Consider the following 23,727-nt stretch of genomic DNA (forward strand, 5'->3'; position numbering starts at 1 on the left):
GAGGAATAAGTATACCAACAAAGATGGGAATCTGAAACAACCAGTTAGATTCAATTTTGAGGATTGAGAATTCACAGAGCCCTCCCATAAAGTTGGTATATAAAGAATTACATCATGTTGCATAATCAAATTGAACATTCCTGTGACTTCCTGATAAATAATAAAGGTATTTTCTTTTCCTAAAAGCCTGGCAATTACTTGTATTTGTTTAACATCTTCAAAAAAACTATCTAGAGGAAACAACGATGGCTTTAGAGATAAAATGTGTCTAGGTGGCATGATATGGAAAGATAACTTGTCATAATCTTCTCTAGACAAATTTTGAAAACTAGCTACTAGGGTTTCTTTAGAAAATGAACTATAATGGTTAGACTGTGGAAAATCTAGGGCTTGCTAAATTAACAAGGGAAAGACTTGGAAGATTTTTTCCTCGAGTGAATTCATCCAAAATAATTTTTGAGGATAAAGTCAAGAAGTCAACTAGGTAATGAATTCTAGGAAAGAATGTGTTTGAGGAACAATTGCAGAGAACAATCCAGATTTTACAACTCTAGAGTACATAGGTGATGGTAATTAACCAACTATAACATTTTGACACAACTTCATAAGGTTTAGCCTACTAACGAGATAATAAATGTCCCTTTCTGTGTCCATGAGTGGAATGTGGGTTACAGAAAAAACTACATAGGTTTTCAGATTTTAAAATAATTGAGGAAGTGTATACAATGGATAAATACTTGGAAACTCTTAGTTGATGTTCGTCTTTAAACTAGTGAGATGGAGGGTACAGATGTACTTTGGTACATTCCATAGTAAACAACAAATGAATTATTGTGAGCGTAAAAATGGGTTTTATGGGTAAATGGGGAAAAAAAAAAGGAAAAATAGAATTAAATGGAGAAGTGACAAATGTAATACATGGTGTCGCATTGATGACGTGGAGGTGTGACGTGGCAGTGATGATGTGGAGATGTGGGGTGAGGTGTCAGATGAGGTGGAAAAGTGATATGGCAGGTGGTATCGTATAACAATCAAGCTCGCTTACTATAGAAACGTGATCATCTATTGTATACTTCAATGAATTCCACTTACCACTCACGGAGGCACCAATGGTGGTAAGTGTTTACATCGCGACGTGATGCCACAAATGATTTGCACCTTTGATTAGGGAATGGTGGTAATTTCGCCAAACCTTTTATGGGGGCACTCATCCCCATAACCATTGTGCTCTTCGTCGTGTTGAGTCTCTTGTATGGGGAAGGCTCGATTCCACAGACAACATTGTGCTCTAAATCTGTCTGACATTTAATCTTTTTTTCCATTGAGACCCACTGCTCCATATAACACTGATTTTTATCCTACATCATTCTTGGTCCCACATTATCCTTTCTAAAGAAATCACCAAAAACTTGTTTTAAATGTATTTTCTCCTCTCTTTTTTTATTTTTATGTATATATGATTTTTTGAGATATATATATATATATATATATATATATATATATATATATATATATATATATATATATATATATATATATATATATATATATATATATATATATATATATATATATATATATATATTTTTTATTAATTTTTAACACAGCGAAAAACGAGCTACAACAAAACTACAAATTAGGATGAGATGGAAAGAACCACGAAGGCATGACTATGGCCATGTAGGTGCCATGATGGATCCACAAGTGACATGAACTATTTAGGGTGACATGGAAAAGTCATGTGGGTCACGCATGGGTGCCACATGGCAGTGTCCTGCTAACATGGAAAGGGTTAATTGGTTAAACTTTAAAAAGGAAAAACTTTCAATTTGGGAGTTGGATTGAGATAAATTTGATATCATTGGAAATATTATAAGAAGATGATCACAATGGTGGTATTTATTTTGGAGTTTGAAGAAGTTGGAAACAAATGATTTTTGTAACCCTATCTTTGTATTGAGACCATGGAGGTCGAGTTAAATCATAAGTAACACTTTCCATAGGCTAAGACAATATAAGAGGGTGGAAGAGAGCATTACAGTGGATATTAGAGTGCCTAAGTTCAACACTCAGCCTACATGGGCATAGAAATATAATGATTAGAATCTCTATAGAGAATCGGGGAAAGTTTTAAGGATGGAAATTTATCTTAATGTTTAGAAAAATTGGCGAATCTTACTGGTCCTTAATATGTAAGTTGTAAAATATTTAGTAACATATTTTAAAATTAGATAATTTCTAAGGATTTTGTATTTATTCTCTATAAATTTGTGGCAATATTTAAAGTAAAATAATATGACACTATAAAATTTAGGTGAATAATGTTTAGAAAAAATGGGAATTGGCGAATTTTCATTTTTGAAAAATCATGAAAAATTAGCCTCCTTGTGAGTATTATCCCCTAGATTTTTCCTTGCAGAGAATCATGACTATTTTGATAATTTATTATATGTGAATATGTGTATTTATTTAGAATTATAACCATTTTGAATGTTGGCATCATAGATTGCTAATATATTATTTTGTTTTCTAACTAGCATACTAACATGAGATTTAATGTTTCATTTGGTTTCACATCAACATGCTTATTGTAATTATGCCAAGGTGATGGATAATTATGTTTATTTGTATTTTGGTTTGGCTAATAGTTATGTGTATGTAATAATACATATGAAGACACCAAGGGAAATAAGAGATTAAAGGGGTGGGCAGCAGAATGGTGTAGTACAACATTGATAAATCCCAACACTGAAGACTTAGTTGGAAAGAGGAGAGATAAATACTTCCTTGACTTTATGGACGCCCTTAGAAGTTTAAGAGTTGAGTTGAGAAGTTTTGAGGTTGACAATGAGAAAATTGTTAAAGCTTAAGAGAGGTAGTAAAAAGTAAACACAATAATACTGCAAAGCCTATTAGACTTGTAAAGACAAAAGCAACATGAGTTAGGTGTTACCTACCTAAGAAAGTACAATTTCATTAGAGTCCATCAAGACTTTGGAAGCATGAACTGGGGATGAAAGGTATGAAAGGTTGAAAATCTAGGAAGAGTTATAGGCATGCAAGTGAAGATAGCAGTGAGAGGAGGAACTCCGCTAAGTACTCTAGAGAGAAGAACAAGCATTCATGAGAATCTATCTACTCTTACAACTAAGAGACATTGTCGGTAGAAAAGAAAAGAGAAAGATTTGATGCCAGAATAATTTAAGGATACAAGAAGAAATATTTTTCCACAAATTAAATGCTTCCATTTCATGAATTCGGGCACTATGCCACAAAGTGTCCAAAAAAATGCAAGCAATAATAGCTTAGAAGGAGTGGCATATGAAGCCTTGGTTTCATAGTTCGATCTTGAATTTACCCTCATTACATGCAAGGCCAACATGATGATGGGGAGCTTGTGGTACTTGGTCTCAAGAGAATTGTTCCACATGACAGGGTGTAGAGACTTTTTGAATGACCTGAAAGAAAAATATTTGTAGATGCACATTGATATGGGGGATGACAGAAGGTATGGTGTGACTAGGATTAGTATTGTAACCTTTTAGAGGGAGTTGGGATCCCCTATCAAGCTCAAGGATGTCATGTTCGTTCCAGACCTAAAGAAAAATTTCATCTCTCTTGTATTTTTGGAAGACCATGGTTATGATGTGATCTTCAATAAAGGAAAGACATTCCTAAGATGTATAAACATGGGACAGGTGAAGTAGATTGAGGTTCATGTGAATAACCTATATAATCTAACTTTGGAGGATTGTGTTGCATTAAGCAGTAAGGAAAAGAAGGTGTAGAGTCATGATGTTGGTGAACTTTGGCATAAAAGACTTAGTCATTTGCATCATGGCACCCAAAAGATTTTGTAACACATAACCACAGGCCTCCCTAAAGGATCATTTAAGTAGCAAGATGTTCCCAAAGGATGTACTTTGTGGAAGTACACAAAATCCACATTCCATGATCAGGAAAATAAATCACATGCAGTCCTTGGAAGGATTCGCTCTAATGTCTATGGAATTTTCTCGATAGCCTCCACTACTAGGCACAAATATTTTGTCATTTTTATTGATGACTTCTCACAAAAGTGTTGTATCTTCTTCATGTGGAAGAAAGATGAGAAATTCTCCAAGCTCTAAGAATTCAAGGCACTCGTTGAGAAAGAAACTGGCAAGAAGGTGAAGGCTATCATGAATGATAATGGAGGTGAGTATGTGTCGAATGAATTGAAAAACATATGTGCAAAAGAAGGCATTCGATAAGATTTGGAAGCACCCCACAACCCACAACAGAATGGGGTGATTGAGAGAAAGAACAATAAAATTGTGGGAGAAGCAAGGGCAATGTTGCATGACCGATGCCAACCTATGCATTTATGGGCTGAGGCATGCAACACAATAGTCTATTTGCAGAATCAGAGTCATCATCGAATTTTGTGCATGATAATAATGGAGGAGAGGGTGAGAAAAGAACCAAGGGAGTTGAGAGAGATGTGCAAGATGTGAGGGAAAATTTGGGTGCTCCTTCAAATGAGCGTAGGAAGGGGAGGCCACCTAATCGATACACTAGCTACATGGCTCTAATGACTAAGCTTGTACAAACTGATCCATCCTATTTCGAGGAAACAGTAAAGAAACCTATATGGGTTGATGCAATGGTGGAGGAATATGAATCCATTGTAAAGAACAATGTTTGGGAAGTGGCCCTAAGACTAGCAGATAAATAAGTTGTGGGTTTGATATGGATCTTCAAGGTGAATCAGGAAGCATATGGAAGCATAGAGAAGTATAAGGCACGGGTTCTTCATTAGGGCGAGAAATACCATACCACATGGCTTCATATTGGGGGATATATATTCAGGAAAAAAGACATATTATATTAAGCATATAATAGGGGATAAAGGGTTTTTAAATTGGCAAGTATAAAAAAGAAGCTCAAAGTTAATGAAAAAATATAAAGGGGTATAAAAAATGTTAATGAAAAAAATGGATACCTACAATATTTAATGAAAGTAGCAGTTTTTTAAATTGGGATGATGTATTAGGTTTGTATTGGTAGGGGTTTAAATAATGTGATTTTTAGAGGTATTTTCCAATATTTAGTCAAATTAACGGTATTGTTTAGTTTGCCACGAACGCACGTGATACGTTAGAGGTTCATTGAGTGAAGCCCTCGTGGTGTAAGGATAGATTTTTTTCCAAGGTGTACTCTAAAGTTGAATGGATTAACTATGAGGAGACCTTTTGTCTTGTGGAAAGGTACTCATCCATTATATCAATTCTTTCTTTAGATATGGAGATGGGGTGGAAGATCCACTAGATGGATGTAAAAACAAAATTCCTCAATGGACTTCTTAAGGAGGAGGTGTACATCGAGCAACCATAAGGCCTTGTTAATTTTATTGATGGTTTCATGTGTGCAAAATCAAGTGAGTGTTATGCAATCTCAAACAAGCACCTCGTGCTTGGTATTCCAAGATTGATAGTTATCTCACTGGTTTAGGCTTCAGGAAAAGTGAGGCGGATGCAAACCTCTATCATATCTTGGTACAAGGTAAATTGATCATTATTGTTTTATATGTTGATGACTTGATTTTAAATGGTGATGAAAAACTAATCAGATCTTTCAAGTAGGACCGTGCAAGAGAATTTGAAATGAAGGAAATGGGTCTCATGCACTACTTCCTCGGGTTGGAATTATGGAAAGGTAATGGGGAACTATTTGTCTCTGAAGGAAAGTATGTGAATGAGATACTTCACAAATTCCACTTGGATAGTTGAAAACCCATGGAGACACATCTAGCAACCAACTGGAGGAAGGACGATGTCACTTCAGGTGGGGAAGTGGATGCTAGCATTTGTCGGCAGCTAGTGGGTTCACTCTTGTACCTTTTGAACACATGACCAGATATGTGTTATCCATTCAACCAACTAAGGCAAGTTATGTTTAGGCCAACCAATTTTTTTTGGAAGGAAGATAAGCATGTTTTACGATACCTCACAGGCATCGCCTAGTTTGGACTATGGTATAGAAAAACATGTTGGGTTGTGTTATATTCTTTCCACGTAGTTAACAGGGGGTTTGAGGGCCACCCATAACCCCACTTTATGGTGTCCGGGGCAGCGCCCCTGAAAATTTTGGTTTTGGACCCTATGTTAGGTTGGGCGAACCCACCTATGGTTTTGTGCATGATTTTCGCACATGTTTTTTGGATGCGATGGTTTTCAGTCCATGGTATTGGACGCAATCATTTTTGGTCCATGGTATTGGATGCTTCGACATGTATAAATATGTATTATAACATTGAAAGGAACATAATGAAAAATCAACCTGGTAGTCTCGGTTTTGGGATCTAAGGGAAAATCTTTGTGTATATGTGTTTTATGTGTTCTACTCTCACATTATTTATTTTTCTGTGTTTTAGAATTCGTATGCAGGTAATTTTTGTACGGGGTTAAAACCTACATCTGGTATCAAAGTAGATTTGGCTTCAAGGGGACGCCTTTGTTGCTGAAGGGTTTCGCTCAGGCCTATGGTAGACCCTATTCAGTGGGAGATCTGTGAGATCGATTCTGGTGGTGAAAGAAGATGGCGAGGAGTGGAAAGATAGAGATCGAGAAATTTAATGGTCAGAGTTTTGAGTTGTGGAAAATCAAGATGGAGGATCTGTTGGTGGATAAAGATCAGTGGATCGCGGTAGATCCAGGTACTAAACCAACGAGAGTGTATGATGAAGAATGGAAGAAGTTGGATCGGAAGGCAAAGAGCACAATATGATTGTGTGTCTCAGATTCAGTATTGCTAAATGTATGAGGGGAAGCTACAAAAAAGGCTTTGTGGGACAAGTTAGGGACTTTGTACCAATCTAAGTCTCTAGTGAATAAACTATTCCTACCAAAAAAGTTGTATAACTTGAGGATGAAAGATGAAGACTCGGTGACAGAGCATCTGAACGCATTTAATACTGTGGTAAGTCAGTTAGCATCTATTGATATTAAAATTTCAGATGAAGATAAGTGCATCAGTTTGTTGTGTTCTCTACCAGATTCATGGGATAGTCTAGTTATTGCAATAGGTAGCAATGCAAATGCCTTATAGTTTGATGAAATAGTCTCAACCTTGCTGACGGAGGAGATGAGATGAAAAAATATGCAGAGCCAAAATGGTGATGCCTTGTCTGTACGAGGACGGTCCCAGAATAGAAATAAAAATAAGTCATCAAGTGGGAGATCTAAATCTAGAGGGAGATCTATATCTGCAGGAAAACCCGTAAAGGTGGTGTGTTGGAAATGCGGAAAGGAAGGCCACTTCAAAAGGGACTGTAAATCTAAAGCTCTTGACAAAGGAAAGGGATCTGATGAGGCTCCTTTTGCAGAGGCGAAAACCACCTTAGATGAAGGTGGGGATGTGTACTTGGCTTCTTCAAGTACACATGTAGATCATGAGTCATGGTTGATTGACTCAGGTACATCCTTTCACTTCACTCCCCATAGAGAGTGGTTCTGTGAGTATGAGAAATATGATGGTGGTAATGTCTTCTTGGGGGATGACAGGAAGGCTAAAATCATTGGTCATGGAAAAGTAAAGTTGAAGCTGCAAGGTAGCATTGTTGTTGATGGGTGCAACAGTTCAATGGTTCCTGAAAGTGGAGCAGAAAATCTAGTGGTCTCTGGAGAAAAGACCATGTTGTGGCATCAAAGGCTTGGACATATTGGAGAGAAGGGCTTTCGAATACTTCATGGTAAATCTATGGTAGAAGGTATGAGTAATATCTCTCTGGATTTTGATTTCTGTGAAAATTGTGTATACGAGAAGCAGAATCGCGTGAGTTTCCCATCTGGTGGTAAGAGGGAAAAACATATATTAGAGCTTGTGCACAGTGATGTGTTTGGACCTGTGAAGGTTCCATCACTGGGTAAGTCTGTGTACTATGTATCATTTATAGATGACTTCTCAAGGAATACATGGATATATTTCCTTAAGAAGAAATCTGAAGTCTTTGATAGGTTTAAAGAATTTAAGGCTCTAGTGGAAAACCAGACAGAGAAGAAGATAAAGGTGCTGAGGACAGATAATGGTGGAGGTTTTTGCAGTAAGGAATTTGAAGAATTCTGCAAGAAGTGTGGTATAGCACGGCAGAAGACTACTCCATATACACCACAACAAAATGGAGTTGCAGAAAGAATGAACAAGACGTTGATGGAAAGGGCAAGAAGCATGCTTAGTGGTGTCGGGTTAGGACAAGAATTCTGGGTAGAGGTGGTAGATACTGCATGTTACCTAGTCAACAGGTCAACTTCATCAGCGTTGGAGGATAAGACTCCACAAGAGGTATGGACTGGTAAGAAACCCTCTCTTTCACATCCAAGGGTATTTGGATGTGATGCATATGTACATGTTCCAAAGGAGAAAAGAACAAAGTTGGATAGTTAATCTGAAAAGTGCATCTTTATTGGGTATAAGGATGGTTTAAAGGGTTATAAGCTTTGGAACCCAGTAACAAGGAAGGTTATGTACAGCCGAGATGTGGTGTTCAGAGAGGTGAAAGATGTTATTAAACATGAATTCCAACCAAAGGAACCTGAGAAGATAGATTTTGAGCTAAAGGAGGAAGAATTAGACTCTACAGCAAAGGAGGAATCAGAAGATGAAGAGCCACAAACTCTGAATGTGAGAAGATTAGTTTGAGAAAGAAGGCAGCTAGAAAGGTATAGTCCATCTGCTTTCTATTCAAATTTTTCTTTGTTTTTTACTGATGATGATCCCAGAACTGTGAAGGAAGCAGTGGATTCAGAGGATGGAAAACTCTAGAAAGAGGCCATGGTCGATGAAATGGCATCTTTGCACAAAAATGAGGCTTGGAATCTGGTGGAGTTGTCGGCTGGAAGGAAGCCCATTGGCAACAAATGGGTGTTCAAAAAGAAGACAAATGCATAAGGAAAAGTGGAGAAATACAAAGCTCGGTTGGTAGCAAAAGGTTATTCTCAGTTGCCAGGAATTGATTTTGGTGATATTTTTTCTCCTTTTGCCAAGGTAACTTCTATTAGATTACTTTTATTTGTTGTTGCTGCTTTTGATTTTGAGGTAGAACAGATGGATGTAAAGACAACATTTCTTCACAGGGATCTGGAAGAGGAGATCTACATGAAGCAACCTGAAGGCTTTGCGGTGAAGGGTAAGAAAGAACTGGTATGTAAGTTAAAGAAGTCTCTATATGGGTTAAAACAATCACCAAGGATGTGGTATCAGAAATTTGATACATTTATACAGGGACTTGGCTTCACCAGAAGCAAAGCAGATCATTGCGTGTATTTTAAATTAATTCATGACCGTGTTATTTATCCAGTATTGTATGCGGATGATATGCTGTTGGTTGGAAATGACAAAGAAGTTATCCAGGATTTGAAGACCCAATTGTCCTCCAAATTCGACATGAAAGATCTTGGTGCTATAAACTATATTTTGGGCATGGAAATTAAAAGATATCGGGAAAAGAGGAAGCTCTGGTTAAACTAGAGGAAGTATGTCAAGACAATATTGCATAGGTTTAATATGCAGGATAGTAAACCGGTGAAGGTTCCTATTCCTATAGGTGTGAGGTTATTGATGAGCCCCAAATTTGGTAACATTTTGGGATCATTTGGCCTAACTACCTTTGCTCAATCCTTCATTTTTCATAACTTATGCATCATTTTTTAGTATGTTTATCTCATTTGTACGAATAAGGGCAGTCACTATTCCTAGGTGGCTAACATGTGCTCATTTCAGGTTTTTTGACACATGATTGGAACAAAACTGAGCAGATAAGGACCAAGAGACAGCCAAGATGGGGTTGAGGATTCGTATGAGGGTTGTCCACAGCATTAAATGGCCTTCCTCGGGATCTTCACCCCCAACTCCGAGCTCCAACAACCACCACAACCGGATTAGAAGACAGCCAAACAGATTTTGAGGAAGCAGCAGTTCACTCCTAGTTTGGTCAGCCAAGTCCCACTGATTTAGGAGGCCAGCTTGGGGCCTTGTGATGTATAAATGATAAGTCTTTAGCCTTCGAAAAGGACTTTTGAAACATTGTTGCACATCCTGCACTACGAGTTGCTAGCTTAGTTTTGCTCTTTTGTAGCCATTATTGTCATGCTCTTTGACTTATGATTATTATTTTTTAATGGAAAGCAGTCAGATTTGATCTCAGTTATGAGATTTTAAAGGAGCCATAGCTCTCGGGGTTGGGCCCAACCTGAGAGCCTAAGGCCTCCTTCTTCTGTATTGTTATCTTTTCTTTCAGCATTATGGTTTTATTTACTTGCATTTGAAACGCAGTTTGTTGAGTTATATTTCTTGGTGTGGTTAAGTAGGTCATTGTTAGAAGATAGAGTTGCTTCAGCTATTTAGAATAAAGTGAAGAGATTGGAGTTGATAAAAGTTCCAGAAAAGGGTTGCTTGCACACTCATTTTCACCTCTTTCTAGGGGCTGGAATTGCAGACAGTGCTACCCACCAAAAACATTGGTTTACGAATACATGCAATCTGTGGTGCAATATTTTTGTTTGTAGAAGTTTTCCATGCGTTCAGACCTCTTGGAATGTTTCTTTGCTTCGGTACCATACATGGTTTTCCTTAGAAATAACGTTGTTGTTCATTGGTTCCATTAAACAGTTAAGAATGTTTTGATTATGTGCAGGACGTGGATGATTTGGTTCAGTTTACACTGTGCAGTGCTACTCCCTCACCCTCTCATCCTTCTAAGCCTTGCCCAGGCCAACTACTCATCTCCCAATTAGACCCCTTGTCTCTCAGCTACTCTACTGCCCACGTTATCCTCCCTTTTCGGCCTTCCATTCCCTCTACCCTCCTTTAGACAAACTAGCTTAGCACACCCCCTCATCATCTCATCTCTCTGTCACTAAGTCATTACAAACCCCTCTCCTACCTCCCTATCCACCCATGCAGCCTCTTCCACTCACTCATCACCCAAAAACCCGATTGTAGAACATCCTGTAGGAATTACTGAACATCCTATAGAAGTTCTGAAACATCCTGTAGAACCCCTGCAGACTTCCTGTAGAAGCTCATAAACGCGGTCTCTTGGTAGCCAAACTTTGTGAAACTCTCTGGAAGGGTGTTAGGGACCCCTTAGACCCTCTCTGAACTTTCCCAACCTTTTTCAAGCCTTCCTCCTCCTTGATCCACCTCTGAACAGTAAAAAGCTAGTTAAAAAGCACATGCATGATAATTCTAATAATTGAAACAAAAATACAAAAAGATGTTTTCTTCAGATAGAGGTAGTTTAGAAACATGTATGTCACCTTCATAGAAGTAATAGCATCTCTTTCAGTAGTTTGCATCCCCATCTCTGCATCAGTAAGACTAGCTGGTAGAATTAGGGTTTGCGTTTCTTGTTGGCTTTCAGTTCCTTTCTGCAATTAGATTAGCTTCTTTTGAGATTAGCTTTCGTCCATCAGTTAAAAAGCTTCTTCTAAGAGCTCATAGAACTTGGCTTGAGCCCCTACCAGACTTGTGCGAACTGACCAAGTGACAGCTGTGGCAAGAGCTAGTACTTGTGCATACAGGACCGTCGCTTCCAAGTTTGTTACAAACTACCGGGTTGATAAAACTAAAGAAGGAAGCTCCAGGAGTTGTAGCATTATTGCTACAATACTGAAGCCCACCATCTTTTTGGCGCCATTGCCGGGGAACTGTCAGAGTATTGATGATTGTTGCTTTTCTTCTACTTTCCTATTCTCGCCTTCTGCTAAGTAGTATTTCATTTCCATTCTGCAATTTCCTTTCTGCAAAAGTACCATAGACATTTCCTGCTTTCATAGATTAACACTTCAATTCCACAATTTCATTTCTGCAAGCGTAGATTAGCATTTCAATTCTGCAAGCATAGCTTAGCATTTCATTCCTGCAATTTCATTTGAGCAAAATAGATTAGTTCTTTCATGCGTTCATTTCAATTCCGCATTTCCATTTCAGCAAGATAGTTAGTGGCAGTTCAATCTGTTTTAGTTTTGGAGGTACCAGAAAAAAAACAAAAGCAATCAGAAGTCTTTTCATTTCATGCCTCGTAGAAATCGAGATAAAACAGGCAAATTCTTACCCAACACCCCCACCACATCACTGAGCCACCCTTCTCTCTTCTTTGGTGACAGTGATCCAGAAGAACCTATAGGCGAACCTCCTGAGATATACGAAGATCCTATAGCAGAAGAAGAGTTAGAGAACACCCCATCTGAAGCTATGGCTGAAAATAGGGGAGAAGATGAGAGAATTGAAGGTGCCTTCCCCATCCGAGAGACCAATGGAGACATGAAAATGAAGAACATCAGCCCCTCCGCTTTACCTCACTTCCATGGACTGACTACTGAAGACCCTGATACCTTCCTGTTTGAGTTTTCCGTCCTTTGTCGAACCTATGACTATACCGAAGATGAGCAAAAACTGAAACTCTTCCCCTCTACCCTTAAGGATGCAGCATTACGCTGGTTCATGGGCTTACCTGGGAACAGTATCACCACTTGGGCCCAGATGTAGCAAGCTTTCAATACCAAATACCAGGACTACTGTAGGTCCAAGGAAACCAAGGGAGAAATATTTCGGATGACCATGGGGAATGATGAGTCTTTAGAAGATTACGAGGAAAGGTTCCAACTTAGCTATAAACAGGCCAGGTGCACACTTGACCCTGAATCTCTTAAGTTGGTCCTGCTCCGAGGTATCCCGGAAGACCTCTTAGATACCCTTCACAAGCTAGCTGGAGGAGATATTTACCAACTGCCTTATGAGGACATAAAGACTGTGTTTAGAAACCACTCTAGGGCAGCCCGGAAAAGAGGTAGAGGAAACCTCCTCTCAGCTGGTATTCCTTTCTCCAAACATGAGTTTGCAAATCAATTAGAGGACCTCAAGAGTGAGGTGAGACAGACCATCGCCATGCAACTTGATACATTCTGAATCCAGCAGAAGAAAGAGGAAGCTGAGAGGGCTTTGGCTATCTTCTGCCCTAGGTGTACAAGGAAACACCCTAAGAACGAGTGTCTATTACATTCGGTTGAGGTATGTTTTGTCTGTGAGGAGGACCACCCCACAAACCGATGTCCAACCTTACCTGGGCTTAAAGCCATGTATCAAGGGACAGAAGCGCCCACTGAACCTCTCTATTTCCTCAACCAAAGGAGGCCACATGGACCTAGACCTTACCAACAAGGGATGCAAGGGACACCCCAAGCTTATTACAGCCCCAACCAATCCGCTCCTATGCCTTCCTGGGGACCCCCTGTTCATCCTTCCTGGTCTATACCTCCTCCATGGTCTTACCCGCCTCAGTACCATACTCAGCCCACTACTCCTTCGTTTCACTCACATGCCCAGCCACATCCTCAGTGGAATGCACCTCAATCGGGGTGGAGGCCCCAGTACAATACTCCTCCCGCCATTTTGCCTCCACCACCAGCTCAACCACAACCATTACCTCCTGCTCCTCCAAGGCAACCCCAAATTCCTGCTCAACCGAACCCGAACCCCAACAACAGACAGGCCCAGTAGGTATATACTGGGGAAACATCATGCCCTACCTATGCTGTGGAGATCTAGGAGATCAATCTGCGATCTGGAAAGACTCTTCCGGATCGCCAACCTCCTCCCCCAGAGGACGACAAAGATAAACAGGAAAGTGAACCAAAGGCCATTCCACCCTTTCCTGAGAGACTAACGGCCACCACACAACCCAACCCAGAGGAGGATGAGCTTCTGGGAGAACTCAAACAGTTGTGTGTGAGAATACCACTTCTCCAAGCCTTCAAAGATGTACCGATATACAACAAATTGGTTAAGGAAAAGTGCTTCAGACACCCAGGTAGGCGAAAAAGAGATGCTTCAACCATCAATGTCATAGGACAACTGTCTGATCTTATGTTGGGGCAGGCCATCTGCCCAAAGTATCTAGATTTTGGGAGTCCCGTAGTGGATGTCCACATCAACGGCACCATCATACCTCACACATTGATTGATCTGGGGGCTGCCATTAATGTGATGACCAGAGATACCATGCTCAAACTCAACCTTCAGGGTTCCCTGAGAAAGACCTCGACAGTCCTACAACTAGCAGATCGCTCCACCGTGACTCCCGAAGGGATTGTAGAGGATGTCTTGGTCTCTGTTGACTCTTGGGAGTACCCTGCAGACGTTTTGGTTCTGCAACCAAAGGCAAAGCTTACTGGATACCCTCTTATTTTGGGAAGGCCTTGGTTAGCCACTGCAGATGCTTACATAAGCTGTTGTGCAGGAAACATGACCATCAAAAATGGTCCTATGTCCAAGCAGCTAGTCCTGTACCCTCCTGCCCAACCCTTATTAGAGCATGACTTACCACTTTGGTTGGAGGAAGGAGAAGAGGGTGAGGTGTACTCAGCACCTTTGTGCACCCTAGACACCACTAGGGGAGGCCTCCCAACAGAGGATGATTTGATTGAGACATTGATCCAGACTCCACCTCCTAGTGCATTGTCCTTAGAGGAATTGGTGGAGGATGCCCAAGCCAGCACCTCAGTGGACCTTTGTGTGACCGACCCTGTCACTCCCAGAGTCAAAAATGTGGAGTTCGACCCTGAGAGAACGTTAAAGATCAGCTCCTCCCTATCTCCTTCCCAGGAAAAGGAGCTGTGTAGTCTGTTGGCCAGTCATCTAGATGCTTTTGCTTGGAGCTATAAGGAGATGAAAGGATTCCATCCTTCAGTCTGTACCCATCACATCTACATCAAAGAAGACTGTAAACTGGTTAGGCAACCCCAAAGGAGAATGAATCCAGCCCTTAAGGACATCGTCAAGGAGGAATTACAAAAACTGTTGGATGCCGGATTCATTTACCCCATCTCGGATAGCGAATGGGTGTCCCCTTTGGTGTTGGTTCCCAAGAAAAACGGGAAGTGGAGAATCTGTGTGGACTACCGAGAACTGAACAAGGCCACCAAGAAAGACCATTTTCCTCTACCCTTCATAGATCAAGTGTTGGATGGACTAGCAGGAAAGAAGTTTTTCTCTTTCCTGGATGGGTTTAGCGGGTATAACCAGATCCAAATCAGCCCGGAAGACCAAGATAAGACCACCTTCACTTGTCCTTGGGGTACCTTTGCTTACCGAGTTCTTCCCTTTGGACTATGCAATGCTCCTGCCACCTTCCAGAGAGCCGTCTTGAGCATCTTTTCTGAGCTGGTCCATGATTCGGTGGAAATCTATATGGATGACTTCACTCCTTATGGGTCCAACTTCCAAGAAGCATTGTCCAATCTGGGAAAAGTCCTAACCAAGTGCATTGAGATGAACCTGTCCCTTAGTCCTGAAAATTGTGAATTCTTGATGACTGAAGGGACCGTGCTAGGCCATACCATTTCTTGCCAAGGGTTACAGGTGGATCCTAACAAAATTGCTCTCATCAAGAAGGTTCCACCTCCTCAGAAGGTAAGAGATGTTCAAAGTTTCTTAGGATTAGCAGGGTATTATAGGAGATTCATTAAAGACTTCAGCAAGCTAGCCTCGCCATTGTTTAGCCTCTTGGCAAAAGATGTTGAGTTTAAATGGACTGACGATTGTCAGAAGGCTCTGAATGAATTAAAGGACAAGTTGGTGTCTGCCCCAATCTTGAGAGGTCCAAACTGGGCCCTACCTTTCCACATCCACACTGATGCCTCAAATAAAGCCATAGGGGCAGCCTTAGGACAAGTTGAACAAAAACTTCCATATGCCATCTACTTTGTCAGCAAAAACTTATCCAAGGCAGAACTGAATTACACTGTAACTGAGAAAGAATTCTTGGCCGTGGTCCGTGCACTGAACAAATTCCGACATTATATCACTGGATATCAAACATTTGTGCATACTGATCATGCTGCGATTATATATTTAATGAATAAACCAGATGTGAATGCTCGTATTATTAGATGGTTACTTTTGTTGCAGCAGTTTGAATTGACTATCGTTGACAAACCAGGTAAAGAAAATGTTGTTGCTGACTTTTTGTCTAGATTGGATTTACCTGCAGAAGAGGATGGAACAGTGGATGACCAGATGCTAGATGAACACCTGTTTGCTATCTCAATACTCTCTCCATGGTTTGTTGATATAGAAAACTACCTTGTCTCAGCACAGTTCCCTCCGCACCTATCCTCAAGGGAGAAGAGCAGGATCATAAGGAAGAGTGCCTCATTCACTTGGATCGGGGGCAACCTGTTCAAGCTTGGCCCTGATCAGATCTTAAGGCATTGTGTAAGGGAGGAGGAAGTCTTTGATATCCTCCTAACCTGTCATGACGGGCCTTGTGGAGGACATTTTGCAGCCAAAAGGACTGCCTTCAAAATCCTGCAGGCAGGCTACTATTGGCCCACGCTTCATCAAGATGTCAGAAGGTATATCAGCCAATGTGACCGATGCCAAAGGATGGGGAAACCGACTCCAAGGGACGAAATGCCTCTCCAACCTCAAGTGACTCTTGAGCCATTTGAGAAGCGGGGTATGGATTTTGTGGGTCCAATCAATCCTCCTTCGAGGCAAAGTTCTTACATCATCGTGTGCACAGACTACCTGACAAAGTGGGCAGAAACCAAGGCAATCAAAGCAGCGACAGAAGAAAAGGTGGCCGAGTTCTTAAGAGAAAACATCTTCTACAAATTTGGCTACCCAAGAGAGCTAGTCACCGATCAAGGAAGCCAGTTCACCTCCAACTTAATTGAAGACCTACTCGCTCATCACAAAATCAAGAAGAGGACTTCCACCCCCTATCATCCTCAAGCAAATGGGCAAGTGGAAGTCACCAATAGAGCATTGGAAGGGATCTTGACTAAGGTGGTGAGCACCAGCAGGAAAGATTGGGCAGATCGCCTGGTTGAGGCCACATGGGCTTACAACACCACTTGGAAGACCACAACCGGCTTCACACCTTATGAGCTGGTCTATGGGAAGAGAGCTTTGCTGTCAATTGAGTTTGAATACAACACCTTGAGGATGGCAGCTCAGCTGGACCTGGATCTCAGCCATGCCCAACAAGAAAGGTTATTGCAGCTGAATGGATTGGACGAGCACCGAATGCAGGCCCTTCTCCACTCAGAAGTGGTTCAACTTCAGAGGAAGGTGTGGCATGACCAACACCTCAATGACAAGCAATTTCAGCGGGAGATTGGGCGCTGTTGTATGATTCCAGGCATAAGGATTTCAAGGGGAAGCTGAGAACCAGATGGCTGGGACCATATGCAGTGGAAAAATGTAATGACAATGGATCTGTTCTTATTCGGACCATTGATGAGGAGGCCATCCCTATGCTTGTCAATGGGCATCGACTAAAGATCTACAGAAAACCTCTGTCAAGGCAAGAATTCATCAAAACTGTGGAAAAATCAGTGCTGGTCATAGAGAAGGGTTCTGCCTCTGTTTTGGGCATACCCTGAAGATCTTAAAAAAAAAAAAAATCAAAATAAAGATAAAGATCCTTGGGTGAAAACCTTTCTGAGGCTCCCAAGGTAGATGGTAGGGGTGAAAACCTCATTGAGGCATCCCTACTGTCTTTCTGAAAATGTTTGAAAAAGACGCTTGAGTGAAAACCTCTTTGAGGCGCTCAAGGCAGATGGTAAGGGTGAAAACCTCATGGAGGCGCCCCTACTATCTTTCAAAAAAAAAAAAAAAAAAGAAGAAAAAAGAAAAACAAACAAAAAAACAGGGAAAGCAAGTTCACAATGTGGCAATGCATGCAGGTTGCAGGTATTCCATGCAAAAAAAAGGCCCTCAACTCAAAGACAAGGGTCCCTACTATGCTACCAGGTGACCTCACCAGCACTCCCTCCAGAAACACTCATCTCTTCCAAGGTCTGGGCTTGATTTGATCACCGTTTAGCCTTCTACAGGAAGCTACAGGACTGTCTACAGGAAGTTCTGTATTTCTAAAGGAAACTTCCTGTAGAATCTTTGGACGGCCTAGAACCGACTGTGTGGGGAGATCTAACGCCTGAGGTCTGACACGGAGGCATGCAAGCTAATGTTTTCTCCATCACGCACTGCTGTCACCTCATTCTACCACCCCAGTTGCCATGCAATGGAAATACCTGCACAGTCAAAACAGAACACTGAATTATCAAAGGAAGCGATTCTCAGATGGGAAAAAGATGCAGAGACACCATGCACTACTTATCAAAGCCATCCGAGGGCCCTGTGATCGTGACTGTGATGCCACCGTATCCACCATTTCGGCATGCACCCAAGGAGGAAAAACTGCTACAGGACATCCTACAGGAATCCCGTAGCAGTTCATCCAGCTAGAGTGTACACCATCAAGGCGCCTGCAACACATAGAGCAGGCACATGCACCACCCGCAGCCAAGTAACAAGCTTTGTAATCAGTATAAGTCTGCAAGGAGGGACCCCTGTGCCTGTGTATGAAGCAGCAACAAGCAAATCCAATCACCCTCGTCCCGAAACCTGAAAATAATGTCGCGGCCGCACAGGTAAGTGCCTCACCCTTTTTTTCGTCAAATTACATGAATAATACTCTAAAATGTTTGCAAGTGTGGAAATGAATGGGTTGAGCAGTCGGGTAGCCATTCAACTGGCCACCACGACCAGTCAGATTTGGAAAGTGGTGGTCGTGGCAAGCAAAACGGGTAATGGACACGTGAGAAGCGTCCAGTCGGGGAGAAGCGGCGATTTAACGGAAATGGCGGCGGCAGATCTGCAGGGAATGATGCGGCAGTCAGGGAGACTTGCAGTGAAATGAGTAGGTGACGTCGTCCAACAGTCCGACAGGGACAGCTCACCCCCGCGCCACAAGTTCGGCCGGGATTCAAATCCACCGGCTAGATCGTCACTCCACTCATTTATCACCAGTTGTTTTGCAGTCGAGTAGCGTCCGAATTTCTCTGAAGCTCGTTACTCCAAGTCCTCGACTCGTTCAGACGTCTGGTGGTGGCACAGAAGGAGCAGAACCACTGACGTGCTCTCCGGAACCTGTGCGCGACTTCTACAGGAAGCTGCGCTACAGGAAGCTCGCCACTACGGAGGAAAGTTGATCTATTCACGTCAAAGGTGGCGAATTGGAAAAGGTAAGCCTGAACCTGTTCCTCCCATGCAATTGGTTTGAAGGGTGGCGAAGTTGACGTCCTCAAAAATGTAAAACTACAGTCTGAGTGTAAAATTGCAAGCGTCGTCTTCCTTCTGCATGAAAGTTGTCGTCGAAGTATATGCGGGGTTTTCTACAGGATGTGGTGTGTAATTGAGCCCCTGTTAAGGCTCATCTGTAGATAGTCAAGCATTCACGAATTGTGTGCGTGACAGAGGTGTAGTTCTATGCTCTGTCCCAAATAAATCCGAAAGGCCATCTTTTGATACGCACCCGCCACCTCCGGCTAACATAGCAGGCTTTCACCATGTCGGGCGAATTCATCAGAAAGGAACCACAGACTCAAAGAAACTACAGGAGAACCCGGAGGTGGTAGAATTGTTCACTCGTGCGCGATGGATGTCGTTCTGCGACAAGCTTCAAGGCTATGATGATGAGGTGGCAGAGGAGTTCCTGCGAGCTTTGAAGCCAAAATCAAAAACGCTGGCCGTTGTTAATTTCAGGGGTTTGATCTCAGACTCAGCCCACAGTTCATCAGCAGAGTCACTGACCTCCCAATGGGGATACCGTGGGACAAGGAGGAGAGGAAATTAGGCCAAAAGGCTAAAAAGGAGTTCTTTCCACCGAAGGAGCAATTCTCAGAGGATAAGAACGGGGTTCGCAGAGCTAGCCTACAGCCACTTTGGAGTGAGGTCAGCCTCCAAATTATGAAATACATCACGTGCGAAGGAAGATTCAACATTGTATATGGGTACCATTTCCGGCTACTCACAGAATTGAGGCACCAAATGGACCTACCTTCAGAAAACAAGCTAAGTATTCCTTACTTCCTCCTACAGTCTATGACTGAATGTGCCACCAAATTAAAAGAGGGCACGCCAGACCAGGTAGCCTATCATGGGCTCATTAAGCTCCTCGTGGAGGATGCACTCCACACCTACACAGTCCCTCTCTCGTGGGAAGCCTTCCGAAATCTGACTAAGGATGGCGATATCAAGATGTTGACCGAGGAGCTCACCTCCTCCAGCAGCGAGGAGAAGGAGCCAATGCACACAGAGAAGAAAGGGAAAGGCCAAGAACCCACAGCCAAAGCACCGAAGAAAGAACAAAAGGGGAGGCAAGAGAAACCCCAGGTTGCCGAAAAGGAGGGTGACAAATCCACATTGACACCCAGAGAGAAAAGGCTACAGAGTAGGATGGAAAGAACTGAACCAGTCCACGTCAGTAAAGGCACCTCGAAAGCAGCCTCAACCAAGTCAAAAGGCAAAGCACCCTCAGTCAAAAAGTCTAAATCGGTGCCACCTGTTTCTACAGGAAAACCAAAAACGGCTTCTACAGGAAGCCAGAAATAAGCTGATACAGGGCCTTCTACAGGAAGCCCTGAGAAAGGAAAACCAAAGGAGAAGAGAGCCGAAATTCTTGCAAGGGAGGCAGCAGCCGTGCTGGCCACCCTTAGTACACCTCCTAAGCCGAAGGAAAAATGAAAGAGGGAGATCCCTCTGTATTTCAAATCTAGGAGAAGTGTGAGAATCAAAACAGGTAGGCCACAACCTCCATCCAGCAGCCCAATTACTATAGAAGATACCCCTACCTCGCCAAGGGAGAGGTCCCCCTCAAAAATATCAGTCACTTATGAGCGGGGGAGCTCGAAGACAACTACTTGGAAGGAGAGAATGGACATGTTGGCTTCAAAAGCCCAGCTACAGGATGCTGAGGCCGCTCTATAGGAAACCTTGGCCCGGCTTAAGGAGACAGAGAGGATGGAGGGAGAGGCACCCTCATCACCACTTAGGGAAGACGAAGTAGAGCCACCGAGGGAAGAAGAGAAAGAGCATATTCCGGAACCTAGTCCCCAGCCAAGCTTGAGCTCGTACTATCACTTTTTTGAGGCTGGGAAAATTATTCCACAAAAATTCACAGTGTCGCTTTTCTTTGCGTTGGAGGAAGAAAGGGTGAGAACCCACACGTGGATGAAAATAGCTAAATCAAAAGGAGTGGCAGATATAGGCCCCTTGGAGGAACAACTCAAGGAGGCAAGAAAATAATTAGCTATCGCTAAACACGTGGCAAACTGCCAGCAGGTATTCCTACAGGAAGAGAACGAGAAACTTAAACTACAGCTACAGGAACTGAAGAAGGAAAAGGGCACATCCTCAAGGGACACTACAACAGAACATCAAGGCAGAGAAGGACTGCAAGTTGGTCTTGGGGAGCCAACCTCGCATCTACAGGAAAGGGAACTGCAAGCACAAATCGAGATACAAGCTCTCAAACAGCAGTTGCAGCAAAAAGAGGCACAACTGGCTTGCATGGCCAGTTGGGCCATGGATGTTCTACAATGTAGACAGCCGACAAATCCTATGGCCTGTACCTACAAGACCAGTGGTTGCAATTTCAGATTAATGCATTGGCACAGAGGGGTACCTCCCAACTCCAAGACCCCCAACAGTTCACAACGTTATGCAATAGTAGTTCATCAGAGGATAAGGCCAAAATCTCGGAGTTCTATCTCCATAATTTGGCCCTTCCTAACGTGACTACATGGGATCCCAACACAGTTGTAGGGGATATGCAGTTGATGGCTTTTGCCTCATGGTTGAACCATGAAGAAAAGAGGGCAGCAGAAGTCAAAGAGGTCATGGACCGAGAATTACATGAGCCACTGCTGATTAGAGCAGAGCCAGGGGATCCCACTGCATTGATATCGACCCACCAACACTTAGCCACCAACCCTCAAACTTTATTGAAATACATGGATCAGCAGGCACAGGCCATAGCACATTTCGAGGATATGGAGCGACTATTAGGGGACAACTGTGTTCATGCTTGCACCCGCTGATGGAACACATTGTCCCACAGCCTTCAAATCAGAGAATATCATACTCCAACTCGAATGAGGGAAGCTCTAGCACGGGTGCCCCTCTACAAGAAATCCATACAGAACCTCCAAGCCAACTCGATTGGCCTCAAGCTAAGCCCACCTCTGCTGTTAGGATTGATGGAAGGCAGCACAGAAAAAGAAGAGCATAAGCAGTGGGCAGAGGTGGAAAGGAAGGTTGGGTTCCATGCCAGTGAGGAGACCACTTCAGAAGCCTGGGATGTGAGGGTGGCGGTGAAAGCAATGAAGGACAAGGAGCTGGATTAGTTGCTCAGGGATGAGCAATCATTTTAGCTAGGGGTGATGATGAGCCCCAAATTTGGTAACATTTTGGGCTCATTTGGCCTAACTACCTTTTCTTAATCCTTCATTTTTCATAACTTATGCATCATTTTTTAGTATGTTTATGTCATTTCTACGAATAAGGGCAGTCACTATTCCTAGGTGGCTAACATGTGCTCATTTCAGGTTTTTTGACACATGATTGGAACAAAACTGAGCAGATAAGGACCAGGAGACAACCAAGATGGGGTTGAGGATTCGTAGGAGGGTTGTCCACAACATTAAATGGCCTTCCTTGGGATCTTCACCCCCAACTCCGAGCTCCAACAGCCACCACAATCGGATTAGAAGACAGCCAAACGGATTTTGAGGAAGCAACAGTTCACTCTTAGTTTGGTCAGCCAAGTCCCACTGATTTAGGAGGCCAGCTTGGGGCCTCGTGATGTATAAATGATAAGGCTTTAGCCTTCAAAAAGGACTTTTGAAACATTGTTGCACATCCTGCACTACGAGCTGCTAGCTTAGTTTTGCTCTTTTGTAGCCATTATTGGCATGCTCTTTGACTTATGATTATTATTTTTTAATGGAAAGCAGTCAGATTTGATCTCAGTTCTGAGCTTTTAAAGGAGCCATAGCTCTCGGGGTTGGGCCCAACCTGAGAGCCTAAGGCCTCCTTCTTCTGTATTGTTATCTTTTCTTTCAGCATTATGGTTTTATTTACATGCATTTGAAACGCAGTTTGTTGAGTTAGATTTCTTGGTGTGGTTAAGTAGGTCATTGTTAGAAGATAGAGTTGCTTCAGCTATTTAGAATAAAGTGAAGAGATTGGAGTTGATAAAATTTCCAGAAAAGGGTTGCTTGCACACTCATTTTCACCTCTTTCTAGGGGTTGGAATTGCAGACAGTGCTACCCACCAAAAACATTGGTTTACAAATACATGCAATCTGTGGTGCAATATTTTCGTTTGTAGAAGTTGTCCATGCTTTCAGACCTCTTGGAATGTTTCTTTTCTTCGGTACCATACATGGTTTTCCCTAGAAATAACGTTGCTGTTCATTGGTTCCATTAAACAGTTAAGAATGTTTTGATTATGTGCAGGACGTGGATGATTTGGTTCAGTTTACACTGTGTAGTGCTACTCCCTCACCCTCTCATCCTTCTAAGCCTTGCCCAAGCCAACTACTCATCTCCAAATTAGACCCCTTGTCTCTCAGCTACACTACTGCCCACGTTATCCTCCCTTTTCAGCCTTCCATTCCCTCTACCCTCCTTTAGACAAACTAGCTTAGCACACCCCCTCATCATCTCATCTCTCTGTCACTAAGTCATTACAAACCCCTCTCCTACCTCCCTATCCACCCATGCAGCCTCTTCCACTCACTCATCACCCAAAAACCCGACTATAGAACATCCTGTAGAAGTTTTGAAACATCCTGTAGAACCCCTGCAGACTTCCTGTAGAAGCTCATAAACACG

Source organism: Pinus tabuliformis, chromosome 2_1 (assembly GCF_031772625.1).
Source record: "Pinus tabuliformis cultivar Carrire ecotype Pingquan chromosome 2_1, CPIR1, whole genome shotgun sequence".
Lineage (NCBI taxonomy): Eukaryota > Viridiplantae > Streptophyta > Pinopsida > Pinales > Pinaceae > Pinus > Pinus tabuliformis.